This window comes from Bidens hawaiensis, unplaced genomic scaffold (assembly GCF_021521415.1).
Source record: "Bidens hawaiensis isolate Kalapana, Puna unplaced genomic scaffold, B.hawaiensis_p1.1 tig00023231_1, whole genome shotgun sequence".
Classification (NCBI taxonomy): Eukaryota; Viridiplantae; Streptophyta; class Magnoliopsida; order Asterales; family Asteraceae; genus Bidens; species Bidens hawaiensis.
In genome coordinates this window covers 134,426-141,825 of record NW_027493646.1, presented here as the reverse complement: position 1 = coordinate 141,825, position 7,400 = coordinate 134,426, and the positions used below count along the sequence as shown (strand labels likewise).

At 35.1% G+C, this 7,400-nt stretch overlaps 1 long non-coding RNA gene across 2 annotated transcripts; it reads left to right on the top strand.

Annotated features, from left to right (window-relative positions):
- The first annotated feature begins 4,874 nt into the window (after nucleotides 1–4,874).
- Nucleotides 4,875–6,376, top strand: LOC143567179 (uncharacterized). 2 transcript variants are annotated; one of them, XR_013141371.1, is made up of 3 exons: nucleotides 4,875–5,028; nucleotides 5,121–5,159; nucleotides 5,709–6,376. It is a non-coding gene; the product is annotated as an uncharacterized LOC143567179 (long non-coding RNA). The 2 variants fall into 2 exon arrangements; XR_013141370.1 differs by having other exon boundaries at nucleotides 5,107–5,159.
- The last annotated feature ends 1,024 nt before the right edge of the window (nucleotides 6,377–7,400 follow it).

Here is a 7,400-nt window from a genome sequence, read left to right as displayed (position 1 = left end):
TCCACCGAAAAATGTTAAGGATATAAGAAGTTTTCTTGGTCATGCGGGTTTCTACCGGCGATTTATTAAGACTATTCAAAGATAACCCGCCCGATGACCCGGTTATTAGAGAAAGATGTCCCGTTTGTTTTCGATGAAGATTGTTTGAAGGCGTTCAAGTTTCTGAAAGATCAACTCGTAAGTGCTCCTATTCTTGTGTCACCGGATTGGAATTTAGCGTTTGAGCTCATGTGTGATGCGAGCGATTATGCGGTTGGAGCGGTTTTGGGGCAAAGGCGTGATAAACATTTTCACCCTATTTATTATGCAAGCAAGACTTTGAATGATACCCAAGAGAACTACACCACCACCGAAAAGGAACTTTTAGCCGTTGTGTTTGCATTTGACAAGTTCCGGTCTTATCTTGTACTTTCAAAGACCACCATTTTTACCGATCATGCGGCGTTGCGTTTTCTCTTTCACAAGAATGACGCAAAGCCCCGTCAATCTTATGATCCCAGTTCCATAACTTGCGTTTTTCCATTTAAATTAATAACCGTAACTTTGGGGATTCCGGCCTGGGTAGTTATTTTAATCATCTGAATTAATCCAAGTTTTCTATATTGTTTATTAGTTAAAATTAATTAGGTTTAAGTTTTATTAATTAATTAATAAGTAATGATTATGTTTTATTATTATTTAAATAATTAGGGTTTGTTTTATTATTTTATTAATTAGTTTATTAATAGTTTAATTAAAGTAATCATTTGTTAATTATTATTAGAGTTTTAATTAATTAGTTTAAATCCCCCTAAAATAATATTAATAAATAGTCGCGTCTTGTAGTTGAGTCTAATTTAGCTAGCTTACGTAATTAAAAGAGTCTCGTGGGTTCGATATTTGGACTTACTTAGCTGTATTAGAGTCGACCGGTTCACTTGCCGGTTAGTAGTTTAAGGGTCTAGAGTATTACTTAGTGTCTAGATTAGTTTATTTTTAGTTAATAATTTTATAACTACTTCGAGCACATCATGTTTCAACACCGAAAATTAGGATGGCGACCGGAACGCTCGCGTTCGACAACTTAAAGTGGTCATCTCATTTAAGACAATCTTTAAGGAGATTTGAAACAACGGGATCCAAGTTAAGCTCATGATCCATAAAACATAATAAATCTAATGTTTTTTCGGTAAGGTAAGGATACCTTAGATTATTTTGAAAGTGCATGTATGTGTAAACATAAAATTAAGCAAAAGTAAGGTAAGGATACCTTAGAATGTTTTGAGTGTTTTGTATACTTACGATTTAATGAGATAAATGAGTATATAAATAAATAAGTATAATGAACAATTAAGTAAGGTAAACACGTATAGGCAACACGTATAAGGACCCTAAAGTAAAGACTATACTAGGTCGTTACATCTAACCACCTATCTTATAGTCTTGTGGCTGGCACGGATACCAATCTGTCACACCGCGACCAAAGACGGCGGAACATGCCGGGGTGCAACGGATTGCCTGAAACACAAGACACTATTAAAGTGAAAATATTTAATCAACTCATTTTATTTCATAAAATCAATAAACAACACATCATGTTCATACAAAACAAATTGAATATAAGTAAACAAATATATGTATTGTTCGTTTTGCTAATATCCTAATAGTCTTGATAACGTTTTTTCGTCAAGTCCTCGAGTCAACAAAAGTCAAACCTGTAACATTGCATAAAATAAAGTTTGTCAACACAAAGGTTGGTGAGTAACTTCATAGTTTTTGAAAAATAAGTATATAATAAGAAATGTCACAGTCTTGTATACGAAACAATAAATAATAGCAACAACTTGGATAAAATAGATAAAGCTAAACACATTAGCGACACCTAGCTATAAGGGGATGCAAAATAGTCTAGGATTTTATAGTTATCTTTAATTGCATTACGTTAACGACACCTTGCTATAAGGGGTTGCCAAATAGACTAGGATTTATAGTTCCACCAAACAAAAGCGATAAACACATAGGCATATAATCATGTAAGCATAGAAACACCAAATCGAGCATTTATTTAAGTAAAGTATACAATAAAGTTTGTGGTTTACGACTCAAGTGTATAAAACATTTTGTTTGAATAAGTATGCAATTTCACCCCCAAAACGAAAGATGGAAAACGGGGGATGAAAGTACTCACATTCAAGTAATAAACTTGATCTGTAAAATGACGAGTAACCAGAAGGATGAGGTCTAACGGGAAAGGTCTAGGTGAAAGAAAGTCTTGTATTTGAAAGGTTGTCTAGGAAGTCTTAAAATAAAATAAATGATAAGATATGCAAAGAATTTAAAGTTTAAGGTTTAAAATGTGAATATTTACGAAATTATAATAATAGTCCTTTAAAAATATAAGTTTGCTCGAAATCGGGTTAAGGTATCTAGCCTTAATATTTACTCAACCTATGTTAAGTAATAAGGCGGGTAAAAATGCTAGAATGCAAGTCCCTTTATAATATAGATACCAAAACGGGTTTTAACGAGTGTTTCATGTTGTTGGTTTGGATCGTGATAATTGGTCAAACCCAAAGTCAACATTCCAAAACAATGAATGTTATGAGATAACTCAATAAAATTTAATAAGACCTAACCAAATATGTAGTTATATTATTTTATAACTAACAACGTCCGTTAAGCGAGTGTTCGGTTTTGTCGGTCCAAACTTTGTTATGAGATCAAGTTGGATCCAACATTTCCAAGTACTTAAGAAAATAATTAAAATCAGTTTATAAAGTATTTTTAAAGATTTATACAAGTCTTGATAGCTAAAAACACACTTGTGTGCCTTAAGTGAGTGAAAGTCAGTTTAGTTCGGTTTGGTTCGGTTTCCATCTCACAATAAGTTCATAGATGGTTTCCACATGCCCAAATATCAAAGAACTTGTATAATAATTTATAAATGAAGAAAGAAACTTAAGTTTTACAACCAAAAAGTTAACAATAAAGTCTTTAAAAGAAAGTTCGGTTTTGTTCGGTTTTCATCTCACAATAAGTTCATAGATGGTTTCCACATGCCCAAATATCAAAGAACTTGTATAATAATTTATAAATGAAGAAACATAAGTTTTAAAACAAAAAATATAAAAATAAAGTCTTTAAACGAAAGTTCGGTTTGGTTCGGTTTCCATGTCACAATAAGTTCATAGATGGTTTCCACATGCCCAATATCAAAGAACTTGTATAATAATGATTTTAGACACTTAAATCTAGCATAAAGCATGTTTATATATATATATATATATATATATATATATATATATATATATATATATATATCAAGAACACTAAGTCCTCCATGAAGCCTTGCCTTACGAGGCCTGAAACTTAACCAACCGGGGCCGGATAAGTAACTACCAAATGTAACAAGGGGTATATATTATATATATGTTGCAACAGCAAGCTTGAATCATATGGAGTTAGTAGAAAACAAAGGAAACTCTTGTTTGACTCTTGAAAGTCAAAATAAGTAAGAACTTGAAGATTGAAGCTTAGAACTTAGGTTGAGAGTGTTTGATGAGTATGAGCAAGTTCAAATGAGTGGTGAGGCTTGTTTTAGGAAGGATAAGGTGTTAGGGTTATCCATAAGGTTGCTTTAGAGATTTCCAAGCATTTTGATTAGTTAAGATGGTCAAACATGTGATAAATAACAACAAAAAACGACTTTTATGCATCAGTGGTCACTAGGCGCCGCGCGACCTCACCCCTTGCCCTGGCCGAGTGATGTGGCATGCCCAGGGGGGTGGGTTGGCCCAGCTCGTCTTGTGTGGTTCGTTACGCGTCCTGGAAGTTCATTTTCGATGTAATTTGATCGTTTTAAAGGCGTTTTCGAATCCGAAAAAGGGTTTTTTTTTCAAGTTGAACAAGTGGGAATGATTTAGTATTATAAAATCCAATATTTTATATATTTGAAATATTCAGGATATAAATCGGGTCGATTTACATGATAAACGAATACAAATAGGACCCGAAATTGACGAATGCCACAGATAAAATGCTCATTTTTATGGTGCAATTTATTATAAAAATATTAACCTATGAAAAAGTTATGGCCGTTGGAAAATCATTCGTGTGAAGTTAATTTAAAAAAAAACCATTAATATATGGGTAAAGATAAAGGTCCAAAGCAGTAATTATTTCTTAAATTTATAAAAGTTGAGTAAAGTTGAGGGGGCAAGTTGTAACTATTTAAAGACATATTTTTTTAATTGACAAGTTTGTTTATATCTTACATTTTTTTAATTGGGTATCTTAATTTGCTTATGTCTCATGTATTATATATGTATATATATATATGATTAAGTTCAAGAGAGAAGTCAAGTTATTACGAGAAGTATTAGAAAACTGCAGCCAATTAGAATTTTTCTTTGTATATTTTCTTTTAATTAATTAAAAGAGTATTTTGATAAAGGTGAAAATTTTATTTTTGGTAAGTACTTAAATGTTGAATGTTTCCGGCAGTATCTTACTTTTTTACTTTCCTTATATTATTATTATTATTATTATTATTATTATTATATATATATATATTAAAAAGGATTATTATGTCAGTCTCTTAAAATCCACTATTCATGAAAATTTCAATTCTCATCCACACACGTATCTCTCTCATTGTATGACTCAAATACTCTCATCTGACATCTCTCATTCATTCATTCATCGTCTATGTTTCTGTCATCTATCTCATATCTCTCCTTATTATCACCGGCCATGTTTGTTTCTCTCTGAATCGGGTGGGAACCGACCACCGTCTGCTTTTTCGATATCAAACCCTTGGTGGTGGTGGTGGTGGTGGAGGTGTGGTGGTTTAGTCTTCGTCACCGTAGGCAGCCTAGTCTTTTTGATATGAACCCTAAATCGCCAGTGTATTCTCCGTTTTCAGACCCACTATCTGGACGTTGCCGGGTTCCGATCCGTGACCGTTGGTGGCGGCGGGGTGATGTTTGGTGTTGTGGTTTAGCAGAGTTCCGACGCTGGAGTTATCTATGGCGTGTCTGAAAATCTGAGGTAAGATACGGCAATTTCCTTTTGTGCCTTTCTTAATTTTGTTATTGTTCGATGTTCTGTATTCTGACTTATTGTTAGGGTTTCTTTTTTAGGTTTCTGCAATTCAGAGGAAGAAACATCGTTCGCCTAGGGTAATTTCTTGCTACAATTCTTTAGTTTCGTAATTGTTCTAGGTTTTCTTAAAAATGTGTTGCATGTTTGTTTGTTTATAACCTGGTCAAAATGTTACTGGCAAGGGTTTGATATCAACTTCCCCCATTCTAATAGAAAAAGTATAAGATTTTAGAAATTATATAACAATAGAGGCACTAACTTGGTTAATTTGGTATACGTTTTTGTTTTTTGTTTACTTATGTAACCATTTTTAACTAATGACTTTACTCAATATGTCTTCTAGGTTCTACAGCTTTGGTATATGTTTTTGTTTTTGTTTTCAACATATATTTTGTAAACATGTTCAACTAATACTTTGCTTAAAGTATCTTCTATAGTTTTGTAGTTGCTTACTTATTCTAAGGTAGTTAATTTGGTATGTTAACTAACAAAACTTAGTTTGATTTGCTTATAAATTAGGACATTAGTTTGGGTAATATATAGAAAAAGTATTTCAATTAATTGAAAAAGTCTAAAAAATAGTCTGAATGATTGTTGGCTTAATTTTTAATGCCTGATTTGATTAGGCATCAGAGAAATTGAGCTCAAGAAAAGGACGGAGAGGCGGCCAACATGTAACCCGTTGTCTATCGTTGCCGGGTTCCAATTCCGAACCTTTGGTGGCGATGGATTTGTGGTGGTAATGGCCTTTTGTGCTTACCGATTGTGGTATACCCGTTTGGTTATGAGCATGTGATGATGATCGTCTATCGTTGCCGGGTTCTAACTTAGAACTCTTGGTGGCGGTGGAATCGTAGTCGTAGTTGGCCATTGTGGTTGCCAAGTGTGCTATATCGTTGACTGGGCCATGATTGTCCGTCGGTCTTTTACCAGGGGCTTTACCCCGAGTTTGGGCCCGTTTGCTTGCTAAAGGCGATGATGATTATGTATCTAAGCCTACAATGATGAACGTCTATCGTTGCCGGATTCCAACTTGAAACACTTGGTCTACTTTTAACTTTTTGTAATCTATTGTTATAAAAATAAGTTTCTTTTACTTCACAAGATATATCAAAGTTGATTCAAATGTCGCACAAGAATGTTTGTAAGACATCTTTTTATACATTTTGTCAATGGTATTATTCTATGTTTAAACAATAATTTATTGGTAGATTATGTACTCCATAGTCACAAGAAATGATTGTGGAGCCTATGATCATAGTTGTCGTCTTCCAAACTGGAACCAAGTCGCGTTGCTCTTATCGATCGCCGGTGAAAAAACACGGATCTACTCCCCACTGATGGGTCCTAGATCCAATGAGTCCACAAGGTAGGATACGGTTATTACCAATACGATATGAATACAATTCCCAAAGTCCAATGACGTGAATCGTGCAAAACAGAACACCGTGAGCTCGTTACGGGAAGGACAAGAGGGGGTCTTCCCGTAACCACCCTCCGGCGTGAGAATAAGTATAGCTCTGATGAGAATAAATTACTTAAGTAAATTGAGAAAGTACAGTGGGAGTGAATGAATACCTCATGATGATTAGGAGGGTATCTATAGCCGAAGGGTGTGGGAAGGTGATTGGGCCAGCTGTCCCTTAAGAAGATGCCTGCATAACCGTCTGGACACGTGTCCCTATGTGATAGGTTCAGCCTATACGTTGCATGTGCATGTATAACAACCTGGACACATGTCTCTTTATCTTTGGTTAACGGGGGAATATTGGCCATGTGCACGGTTATAACGACCTTGCCAGGTGTCACTGGCTAGTTGGCTAAAGGGTCACGTATTGCCCAAGAAAGCATCATGGCAAGTCTTCTAGAAGGTAATTGGTTATTGACAGCCGTCCCGAAGCATTACCTTGTAGATATTTACGCGGAAGGGTATTCCTTCATGCGGGTGACTTTTGAGGTTGCTGTGAGGCTTCCGCATATGTTATGAGGGTGTTTCTTATGCGGATGGTTTATATGTCCCGCGGGTGCCTTATGAGGGACTTCCGATTGACCCGCGGGTATTTCTTACGGGTATTTGGGTCCTTTTGGTACCCTACCTCTATAAGTCCCCCCAGTTCAGTGTTTCTTCCTTGTGGAGTATTTTACACGGGTGAAATTCTGGACTCAATCGTGGATTTGGGGGTTTTTAAATTTGCGAGTTGGTGAGAAATATCTTTTGTTGTTGTGGATAATCATGAAAAAGGAAAAGATGATCACTCGCAAGCGCGTGTGCAGGTGACAAGACGTTTTTGACGGCTGTTACTGTACCCGACTGTACA